Consider the following 13,235-nt stretch of genomic DNA (forward strand, 5'->3'; position numbering starts at 1 on the left):
TTACACACCCATACAATGCGCACCACACCGTGATGTTTTTCAGAAACCTATCCTACATTTCCACTGCATGTTCCCTGACCTCCCCATGCTGACCACCCCGCGGTGCTTTTCTCCATCCTACATTGCCAGTCACTGCCTATCCTAATTCAGACCCTACGATTCACACCACCCCGTGATGTTTTTCTCACTCCTACTAGTGAATGTAATGTTACACTCCCATACAATACACACCACCCCGTGATGTTTTTCTCACTCCTACTAGTGAATGTAATGTTACACTCCCATACAATACACACCAACCCGTGATGTTTTTCTCACTCCTACTAGTGAATGTAATGTTACACACCCATACAATGCGCACCACCCGGCGATGTTTTTCAGAAACCTATCCTACATTGCCACTGCATGTTCCCTGACCTCCCCATGCTGACCAACCCGCGGTGCTTTTCTCCATCCTACCTCGCTACTCACTTCCTATCCTAATTCAGACCCTCCGATTCACAACATCGCGTTTTTTTTTTCACTCCTACTAGTGAATGGGATGTTACGCACCCATACAATGCGCACCACCCGGCGATGTTTTTCAGAAAACTATCCTACATTGCCACTGCATGTTCCCTGACCTCCCCATGCTGACCACCCCGCTGTGCTTTCTCCATCCTACATTGCCACTCACTGCCTATTCTATTACAGACCCTCTTATTCACATGACCCCGTGATGTTTTTCTCACTCCTACTAGTGAATGTATTGTTACACACCCATACAATGCGCACCACCCGACGATGTTTTTCAGAAACTTATCCTACATTGCCACTGCATGTTCCCTGACCTCCCCATGCTGAGCACCCCGCGGTGCTTTTCTCCATCCTATATTGCCACTCACTGCCTATCCTAGTTCAGACCCTCTGATTCACACCAACCCGTGATGTTTTTCTCACTCCTACTAGTGAATGTAATGTTACACACCCATACAATGTGCACCACCCCGTGATGTTTTTCTCACTCCTACTAGTGAATGTAATGTTACACACAAATACTATGCGCACCACCCAGCGATGTTTTTCAGAAACCTATGCTACATTGCCACTGCATGTTCCCCGACCTCCCCATGCTGACCACCCCGCTGTGCTTTTCTCCATCCTACATTGCCACTCACTGCCTATCCTAATTCAGACCCTCCAATTCACACCACCCCGTGATGTTTTTCTCACTCCTACTAGTGAATGTAATGTTACACAATCATACAATGCGCACCACCCCGTGATGTTTTTCTCACTCCTACTAGTGAATGTAATGTTACACACCCATACAATGTGCACCACCCCGCGATGTTTTTCAGAAACCTATCCTATATTGCCACTGCATGTTCCCTGACATCCCCATGCTGACCACACCGCGGTGCTATTCACCATCCATCATTGCCACTCACTGCCTATCTTATTCAGACCCTCCGATTCACACCACCCCGTTAGTTTTTCTGACTCCTACTAGTGAATGTAATGTTACACACCCATACAATGCGCACCACCCCGCGATGTTGTTCAGAAACCTATCCTACATTGTCCCTGCATGTTCCCTGACCTACACATGCTGACCACCCCGCGGTGCTTTTCTCCATCCTACATTGCCAGTCACTGCCTATCCTAATTCAGACCCTACGATTCACACCACCCCGTGATGTTTTTCTCACTCCTACTAGTGAATGTAATGTTACACTCCCATACAATACACACCAACCCGTGATGTTTTTCTCTCTCCTACTAGTGAATGTAATGTTACACACCCATACAATTCGTACCACCACGCGATGTTTTTCAGAAACCTATCCTACATTGGCACTGCATGTTCCCTGACCTCCCCATGAAGACCAACCTGCGGTGCTTTTCCCCATCCTACATTGCCACTCACTGCCGATCCTAATTGAGACCCTCCGATTCACACCACCCCTGATGTTTTTCTCACTCCTACTAGTGAATGTAATGTTACACACCCATATAATGCGCACCACCCCCGAATGTTTTTCAGAAACCTATCCTACATTGCCACTGCATGTTCCCTGACCTCCCCATGCTGACCAACCCGCGGTGCTTTTCTCCATCCTACCTCGCTACTCACTTCCTATCCTAATTCAGACCCTCCGATTCACAACATCGCGTTTTTTTTTTCACTCCTACTAGTGAATGGGATGTTACGCACCCATACAATGCGCACCACCCGGCGATGTTTTTCAGAAACCTATCCTACATTGCCACTGCATGTTCCCTGACCTCCCCATGCTGAGCACCCCGCGGTGCTTTTCTCCAACCTACATTGCCACTCACTGCCTATCTAATTGAGACCCTCCGATTCACACTACCCCGTTATGTTTTTCTCACTCCTACTGGTGAATGTAATGTTACACACCCATACAATGCGCACCACCCCGCGATGTTTTTCAGAAACCTATCCTACGTTGCCACTGCATGTTCCCTGACCTCCCCATGCTGACCACCACGCGGTGCTTTTCTCCATCCTATATTGCCACTCACTGCCTATCCTAATTCAGACCCTAGGATTCACACCACCCCGTGATGTTTTTCTCACTCCTACTAGTGAATGTAATGTTACACACCCATACAATGCGCACCACTCCGCGATGTTTTTCAGAAACCTATCCTACATTGCCACTGCATGTTCCCTGACCTCCCCATGCTGACCACCCCGCGGTGCTTTTCTCCATCCTACATTGCCACTAACTGCCTATCCTAATTCCAACCCTCCGATTCACACCACCCCGTGATGTTTTTCTCACTCCTCCTAGTGAATGTAATGTTACACACACATACCATGCGCACCACTCCGCGATGTTTTTCAGAAACCTATCCTACATTGCCACTGCATTTTCCCTGACCTCACCATGCTGAGCACCCCGTGGGGCTTCTCTCCATCCTACATTGCCACTCACTGCCTATCCTATTTCAGACCCTCCGATTCACACCACCCCGTGATGTTTTTCTGACTCCTACTAGTGAATGTAATGTTACAAACCCATACAGTGCGCACCACCCCGCGATGTTTTTCAGAAACCTATCCTACATTGCCACTGCATGTTCCCTGACCTCCCCATGCTGACCACCCCGGAGTGCTTTTCTCCATCCTACATTGCCACTCACTGCCTATCCTAATTCCAACCCTCCGATTCTCACCACCCCGTGATGTTTTTCTCACTCCTACTAGTGAATGTAATGTTACACACCCATACAATGCCCACCACCCCGCGATGTTTTTCAGAAATCTATCCTACAGTGCCACTGCATGTTCCCTGACCTCCCCGTGCTGAACACCCCACGGTGATTTTCTCCATCCTACATGGCCACTCACTGCCTATACTAATTCAGGCCCTCTGATTCACACCACCCCGTGATGTTTTTCTCACTCCTACTAGTGAATGCAATGTTACACACCCATACAATGCTCACCACCCCGCGATGTTTTTCAGAAACCTATCCTACATTGCCACTGCATGTTATCAGACCTCACCATGCTGACCACCCCGCGGTGCTTTTTTCCATCCTAAATTGCCACTCACTGCCTATCCTAATTCAGACCCTCTGATTCACACCACCCCGTGATGTTTTTCTCACTCCTACTAGTGAATGTAATGTTACACTCCCATACAATACACACCAACCCGTGATGTTTTTCTCTCTCCTACTAGTGAATGTAATGTTACACACACATACAATGCGCACCACCCTGCGATGTTTTTCAGAAACCTATGCTACATTGCCAGTGCATGTTCCCTGACCTCCCCATGCTGACCACACCGCGGTGCTTTTCTCCATCCTAAATTGCCCCTCACTGCCTATCCTAATTCAGACACTCCAATTCACACAACACCGTGATGTTTTTCTCACTCCTACTAGTGAAGGTAATGTTACACACACATACAATGTGCACCACCCCGAGATGTTTTTCAGAAACCTATGCTACATTGCCACTGCATGTTCCCCGACCTCCCCATGCTGACCACCCCGCTGTGCTTTTCTCCATCCTACATTGCCACTCACTGCCTATCCTAATTCAGACCCTCCAATTCATACCACCCCGTGATGTTTTTCTCACTCCTACTAGTGAATGTAATGTTACACACCCATACAATGCGCACCACCCCGTGATGTTTTTCTCACTCCTACTAGTGAATGTAATGTTACACACCCATACAATGTGCACCACCCCGCGATGTTTTTCAGAAACCTATCCTATATTGCCACTGCATGTTCCCTGACCTCCCCATGCTGACCACACCGCGGTGCTATTCACCATCCATCATTGCCACTCACTGCCTATCTTATTCAGACCCTCCTATTCACACCACCCCGTTTGTTTTTCTGACTCCTACTAGTGAATGTAATGTTACACACCCATACAATGCGCACCACCCCGCGATGTTGTTCAGAAACCTATCCTACATTGTCCCTGCATGTTCCCTGACCTACACATGCTGACCACCCCGCGGTGCTTTTCTCCATCCTATATTGCCACTCACTGCCTATCCTATTCAGACCCTCCGATTCACACCATCCCGTGATGTTTTTCTCACTCCTACTAGTGAATGTAATGTTACACACCCATACAATGCGCACCACACCGTGATGTTTTTCAGAAACCTATCCTACATTTCCACTGCATGTTCCCTGACCTCCCCATGCTGACCACCCCGCGGTGCTTTTCTCCATCCTACATTGCCAGTCACTGCCTATCCTAATTCAGACCCTACGATTCACACCACCCCGTGATGTTTTTCTCACTCCTACTAGTGAATGTAATGTTACACTCCCATACAATACACACCAACCCGTGATGTTTTTCTCACTCCTACTAGTGAATGTAATGTTACACACCCATACAATGCGCACCACCCGGCGATGTTTTTCAGAAACCTATCCTACATTGCCACTGCATGTTCCCTGACCTCCCCATGCTGACCAACCCGCGGTGCTTTTCTCCATCCTACCTCGCTACTCACTTCCTATCCTAATTCAGACCCTCCGATTCACAACATCGCGTTTTTTTTTTCACTCCTACTAGTGAATGGGATGTTACGCACCCATACAATGCGCACCACCCGGCGATGTTTTTCAGAAACCTATCCTACATTGCCACTGCATGTTCCCTGACCTCCCCATGCTGAGCACCCCGCGGTGCTTTTCTCCAACCTACATTGCCACTCACTGCCTATCTAATTGAGACCCTCCGATTCACACTACCCCGTTATGTTTTTCTCACTCCTACTGGTGAATGTAATGTTACACACCCATACAATGCGCACCACCCCGCGATGTTTTTCAGAAACCTATCCTACGTTGCCACTGCATGTTCCCTGACCTCCCCATGCTGACCACCACGCGGTGCTTTTCTCCATCCTATATTGCCACTCACTGCCTATCCTAATTCAGACCCTAGGATTCACACCACCCCGTGATGTTTTTCTCACTCCTACTAGTGAATGTAATGTTACACACCCATACAATGTGCACCACTCCGCGATGTTTTTCAGAAACCTATCCTACATTGCCACTGCATGTTCCCTGACCTCCCCATGCTGACCACCCCGCGGTGCTTTTCTCCATCCTACATTGCCACTAACTGCCTATCCTAATTCCAACCCTCCGATTCACACCACCCCGTGATGTTTTTCTCACTCCTCCTAGTGAATGTAATGTTACACACACATACCATGCGCACCACTCCGCGATGTTTTTCAGAAACCTATCCTACATTGCCACTGCATTTTCCCTGACCTCACCATGCTGAGCACCCCGTGGGGCTTCTCTCCATCCTACATTGCCACTCACTGCCTATCCTATTTCAGACCCTCCGATTCACACCACCCCGTGATGTTTTTCTGACTCCTACTAGTGAATGTAATGTTACAAACCCATACAGTGCGCACCACCCCGCGATGTTTTTCAGAAACCTATCCTACATTGCCACTGCATGTTCCCTGACCTCCCCATGCTGACCACCCCGGAGTGCTTTTCTCCATCCTACATTGCCACTCACTGCCTATCCTAATTCCAACCCTCCGATTCTCACCACCCCGTGATGTTTTTCTCACTCCTACTAGTGAATGTAATGTTACACACCCATACAATGCCCACCACCCCGCGATGTTTTTCAGAAATCTATCCTACAGTGCCACCGCATGTTCCCTGACCTCCCCGTGCTGAACACCCCACGGTGATTTTCTCCATCCTACATGGCCACTCACTGCCTATACTAATTCAGGCCCTCCGATTCACACCACCCCGTGATGTTTTTCTCACTCCTACTAGTGAATGCAATGTTACACACCCATACAATGCTCACCACCCCGCGATGTTTTTCAGAAACCTATCCTACATTGCCACTGCATGTTATCAGACCTCACCATGCTGACCACCCCGCGGTGCTTTTTTCCATCCTAAATTGCCAGTCACTGCCTATCCTAATTCAGACCCTCTGATTCACACCACCCCGTGATGTTTTTCTCACTCCTACTAGTGAATGTAATGTTACACTCCCATACAATACACACCAACCCGTGATGTTTTTCTCTCTCCTACTAGTGAATGTAATGTTACACACACATACAATGCGCACCACCCTGCGATGTTTTTCAGAAACCTATGCTACATTGCCAGTGCATGTTCCCTGACCTCCCCATGCTGACCACACCGCGGTGCTTTTCTCCATCCTAAATTGCCCCTCACTGCCTATCCTAATTCAGACACTCCAATTCACACAACACCGTGATGTTTTTCTCACTCCTACTAGTGAAGGTAATGTTACACACACATACAATGTGCACCACCCCGAGATGTTTTTCAGAAACCTATGCTACATTGCCACTGCATGTTCCCCGACCTCCCCATGCTGACCACCCCGCTGTGCTTTTCTCCATCCTACATTGCCACTCACTGCCTATCCTAATTCAGACCCTCCAATTCATACCACCCCGTGATGTTTTTCTCACTCCTACTAGTGAATGTAATGTTACACACCCATACAATGCGCACCACCCCGTGATGTTTTTCTCACTCCTACTAGTGAATGTAATGTTACACACCCATACAATGTGCACCACCCCGCGATGTTTTTCAGAAACCTATCCTATATTGCCACTGCATGTTCCCTGACCTCCCCATGCTGACCACACCGCGGTGCTATTCACCATCCATCATTGCCACTCACTGCCTATCTTATTCAGACCCTCCGATTCACACCACCCCGTTAGTTTTTCTGACTCCTACTAGTGAATGTAACGTTACACACCCATACAATGCGCACCACCCCGCGATGTTGTTCAGAAACCTATCCTACATTGTCCCTGCATGTTCCCTGACCTACACATGCTGACCACCCCGCGGTGCTTTTCTCCATCCTATATTGCCACTCACTGCCTATCCTATTCAGACCCTCCGATTCACACCATCCCGTGATGTTTTTCTCACTCCTACTAGTGAATGTAATGTTACACACCCATACAATGCGCACCACACCGTGATGTTTTTCAGAAACCTATCCTACATTTCCACTGCATGTTCCCTGACCTCCCCATGCTGACCACCCCGCGGTGCTTTTCTCCATCCTACATTGCCAGTCACTGCCTATCCTAATTCAGACCCTACGATTCACACCACCCCGTGATGTTTTTCTCACTCCTACTAGTGAATGTAATGTTACACTCCCATACAATACACACCACCCCGTGATGTTTTTCTCACTCCTACTAGTGAATGTAATGTTACACTCCCATACAATACACACCAACCGTGATGTTTTTCTCACTCCTACTAGTGAATGTAATGTTACACACCCATACAATGCGCACCACCCGGCGATGTTTTTCAGAAACCTATCCTACATTGCCACTGCATGTACCCTGACCTCCCCATGCTGACCAACCCGCGGTGCTTTTCTCCATCCTACCTCGCTACTCACTTCCTATCCTAATTCAGACCCTCCGATTCACAACATCGCGTTTTTTTTTTCACTCCTACTAGTGAATGGGATGTTACGCACCCATACAATGCGCACCACCCGGCGATGTTTTTCAGAAACCTATCCTACATTGCCACTGCATGTTCCCTGACCTCCCCATGCTGAGCACCCCGCGGTGCTTTTCTCCAACCTACATTGCCACTCACTGCCTATCTAATTGAGACCCTCCGATTCACACTACCCCGTTATGTTTTTCTCACTCCTACTGGTGAATGTAATGTTACACACCCATACAATGCGCACCACCCCGCGATGTTTTTCAGAAACCTATCCTACGTTGCCACTGCATGTTCCCTGACCTCCCCATGCTGACCACCACGCGGTGCTTTTCTCCATCCTATATTGCCACTCACTGCCTATCCTAATTCAGACCCTAGGATTCACACCACCCCGTGATGTTTTTCTCACTCCTACTAGTGAATGTAATGTTACACACCCATACAATGCGCACCACTCCGCGATGTTTTTCAGAAACCTATCCTACATTGCCACTGCATGTTCCCTGACCTCCCCATGCTGACCACCCCGCGGTGCTTTTCTCCATCCTACATTGCCACTAACTGCCTATCCTAATTCCAACCCTCCGATTCACACCACCCCGTGATGTTTTTCTCACTCCTCCTAGTGAATGTAATGTTACACACACATACCATGCGCACCACTCCGCGATGTTTTTCAGAAACCTATCCTACATTGCCACTGCATTTTCCCTGACCTCACCATGCTGAGCACCCCGTGGGGCTTCTCTCCATCCTACATTGCCACTCACTGCCTATCCTATTTCAGACCCTCCGATTCACACCACCCCGTGATGTTTTTCTGACTCCTACTAGTGAATGTAATGTTACAAACCCATACAGTGCGCACCACCCCGCGATGTTTTTCAGAAACCTATCCTACATTGCCACTGCATGTTCCCTGACCTCCCCATGCTGACCACCCCGGAGTGCTTTTCTCCATCCTACATTGCCACTCACTGCCTATCCTAATTCCAACCCTCCGATTCTCATCACCCCGTGATGTTTTTCTCACTCCTACTAGTGAATGTAACGTTACACACCCATACAATGCCCACCACCCCGCGATGTTTTTCAGAAATCTATCCTACAGTGCCACTGCATGTTCCCTGACCTCCCCGTGCTGAACACCCCACGGTGATTTTCTCCATCCTACATGGCCACTCACTGCCTATACTAATTCAGGCCCTCCGATTCACACCACCCCGTGATGTTTTTCTCACTCCTACTAGTGAATGCAATGTTACACACCCATACAATGCTCACCACCCCGCGATGTTTTTCAGAAACCTATCCTACATTGCCACTGCATGTTATCAAACCTCACCATGCTGACCACCCCGCGGTGCTTTTTTCCATCCTAAATTGCCACTCACTGCCTATTCTAATTCAGACCCTCTGATTCACACCAAGCCGTGATGTTTTTCTCACTCCTACTAGTGAATGTAATGTTACACTCCCATACAATACACACCAACCCGTGATGTTTTTCTCTCTCCTACTAGTGAATGTAATGTTACACACACATACAATGCGCACCACCCTGCGATGTTTTTCAGAAACCTATGCTACATTGCCAGTGCATGTTCCCTGACCTCCCCATGCTGACCACACCGCGGTGCTTTTCTCCATCCTAAATTGCCCCTCACTGCCTATCCTAATTCAGACACTCCAATTCACACAACACCGTGATGTTTTTCTCACTCCTACTAGTGAATGTAATGTTACACACCCATACAATGTGCACCACCCCGAGATGTTTTTCAGAAACCTATGCTACATTGCCACTGCATGTTCCCCGACCTCCCCATGCTGACCACCCCGCTGTGCTTTTCTCCATCCTACATTGCCACTCACTGCCTATCCTAATTCAGACCCTCCAATTCACACCACCCTGTGATGTTTTTCTCACTCCTACTAGTGAATGTAATGTTACACACCCATACAATGCGCACCACCCCGTGATGTTTTTCTCACTCCTACTAGTGAATGTAATGTTACACACCCATACAATGTGCACCACCCCACGATGTTTTTCAGAAACCTATCCTATATTGCCACTGCATGTTCCCTGACCTCCCCATGCTGACCACACCGCGGTGCTATTCACCATCCATCATTGCCACTCACTGCCTATCTTATTCAGACCCTCCGATTCACACCACCCCGTTAGTTTTTCTGACTCCTACTAGTGAATGTAATGTTACACACCCATACAATGTGCACCACCCCGCGATGTTGTTCAGAAACCTATCCTACATTGTCCCTGCATGTTCCCTGACCTACCACATGCTGACCACCCCGCGGTGCTTTTCTCCATCCTATATTGCCACTCACTGCCTATTCTATTCAGACCCTCCGATTCACACCATCCCGTGATGTTTTTCTCACTCCTACTAGTGAATGTAATGTTACACACCCATACAATGCGCACCACACCGTGATGTTTTTCAGAAACCTATCCTACATTTCCACTGCATGTTCCCTGACCTCCCCGTGCTGAACACCCCACGGTGATTTTCTCCATCCTACATGGCCACTCACTACCTATACTAATTCAGGCCCTCCGATTCACACCACCCCGTGATGTTTTTCTCACTCCTACTAGTGAATGCAATGTTACACACCCATACAATGCTCACCACCCCGCGATGTTTTTCAGAAACCTATCCTACATTGCCACTGCATGTTATCAGACCTCACCATGCTGACCACCCCGCGGTGCTTTTTTCCATCCTAAATTGCCACTCACTGCCTATTCTAATTCAGACCCTCTGATTCACACCACCCCGTGATGTTTTTCTCACTCCTACTAGTGAATGTAATGTTACACTCCCATACAATACACACCAACCCGTGATGTTTTTCTCTCTCCTACTAGTGAATGTAATGTTACACACACATACAATGCGCACCACCCTGCGATGTTTTTCAGAAACCTATGCTACATTGCCAGTGCATGTTCCCTGACCTCCCCATGCTGACCACACCGCGGTGCTTTTCTCCATCCTAAATTGCCCCTCACTGCCTATCCTAATTCAGACACTCCAATTCACACAACACCGTGATGTTTTTCTCACTCCTACTAGTGAATGTAATGTTACACACCCATACAATGTGCACCACCCCAAGATGTTTTTCAGAAACCTATGCTACATTGCCACTGCATGTTCCCCGACCTCCCCATGCTGACCACCCCGCTGTGCTTTTCTCCATCCTACATTGCCACTCACTGCCTATCCTAATTCAGACCCTCCAATTCACACCACCCCGTGATGTTTTTCTCACTCCTACTAGTGAATGTAATGTTACACACCCATACAATGCGCACCACCCCGTGATGTTTTTCTCACTCCTACTAGTGAATGTAATGTTACACACCCATACAATGTGCACCACCCCACGATGTTTTTCAGAAACCTATCCTATATTGCCACTGCATGTTCCCTGACCTCCCCATGCTGACCACACCGCGGTGCTATTCACCATCCATCATTGCCACTCACTGCCTATCTTATTCAGACCCTCCGATTCACACCACAACGTTAGTTTTTCTGACTCCTACTAGTGAATGTAATGTTACACACCCATACAATGCGCACCACCCCGCGATGTTGTTCAGAAACCTATCCTACATTGTCCCTGCATGTTCCCTGACCTACAAATGCTGACCACCCCGCGGTGCTTTTCTCCATCCTATATTGCCACTCACTGCCTATCCTATTCAGACCCTCCGATTCACACCATCCCGTGATGTTTTTCTCACTCCTACTAGTGAATGTAATGTTACACACCCATACAATGCGCACCACACCATGATGTTTTTCAGAAACCTATCCTACATTTCCACTGCATGTTCCCTGACCTCCCCATGCTGACCACCCCGCGGTGCTTTTCTCCATCCTACATTGCCAGTCACTGCCTATCCTAATTCAGACCCTACGATTCACACCACCCCGTGATGTTTTTCTCACTCCTACTAGTGAATGTAATGTTACACTCCCATACAATACACACCAACCCGTGATGTTTTTCTCTCTCCTACTAGTGAATGTAATGTTACACACCCATACAATTCGTACCACCACGCGATGTTTTTCAGAAACCTATCCTACATTGCCACTGCATGTTCCCTGACCTCCCCATGAAGACCAACCTGCGGTGCTTTTCCCATCCTACATTGCCACTCACTGCCGATCCTAATTGAGACCCTCCGATTCACACCACCCCTGATGTTTTTCTCACTCCTACTAGTGAATGTAATGTTACACACCCATATAATGCGCACCACCCCCGAATGTTTTTCAGAAACCTATCCTACATTGCCACTGCATGTTCCCTGACCTCCCCATGCTGACCAACCCGCGGTGCTTTTCTCCATCCTACCTCGCTACTCACTTCCTATCCTAATTCAGACCCTCTGATTCACAACATCGCGTTTTTTTTTTTCACTCCTACTAGTGAATGGGATGTTACGCACCCATACAATGCGCACCACCCGGCGATGTTTTTCAGAAACCTATCCTACATTGCCACTGCATGTTCCCTGACCTCCCCATGCTGAGCACCCCGCGGTGCTTTTCTCCAACCTACATTGCCACTCACTGCCTATCTAATTGAGACCTCCGATTCACACTACCCCGTTATGTTTTTCTCACTCCTACTGGTGAATGTAATGTTACACACCCATACAATGCGCACCACCCCGCGATGTTTTTCAGAAACCTATCCTACGTTGCCACTGCATGTTCCCTGACCTCCCCATGCTGACCACCACACGGTGCTTTTCTCCATCCTATATTGCCACTCACTGCCTATCCTAATTCAGACCCTAGGATTCACACCACCCCGTGATGTTTTTCTCACTCCTACTAGTGAATGTAATGTTACACACCCATACAATGCGCACCACTCCACGATGTTTTTCAGAAACCTATCCTACATTGCCACTGCATGTTCCCTGACCTCCCCATGCTGAACACCCCGCGGTGCTTTTCTCCATCCTACATTGCCACTAACTGCCTATCCTAATTCCAACCCTCCGATTCACACCACCCCGTGATGTTTTTCTCACTCCTCCTAGTGAATGTAATGTTACACACACATACCATGCGCACCACTCCGCGATGTTTTTCAGAAACCTATCCTACATTGCCACTGCATTTTCCCTGACCTCACCATGCTGAGCACCC

Source organism: Cavia porcellus, unplaced genomic scaffold (genome assembly GCF_034190915.1).
Source record: "Cavia porcellus strain 051 isolate PalLab524CR breed Dunkin Hartley unplaced genomic scaffold, mCavPor4.1 scaffold_19, whole genome shotgun sequence".
NCBI lineage: Eukaryota > Metazoa > Chordata > Mammalia > Rodentia > Caviidae > Cavia > Cavia porcellus.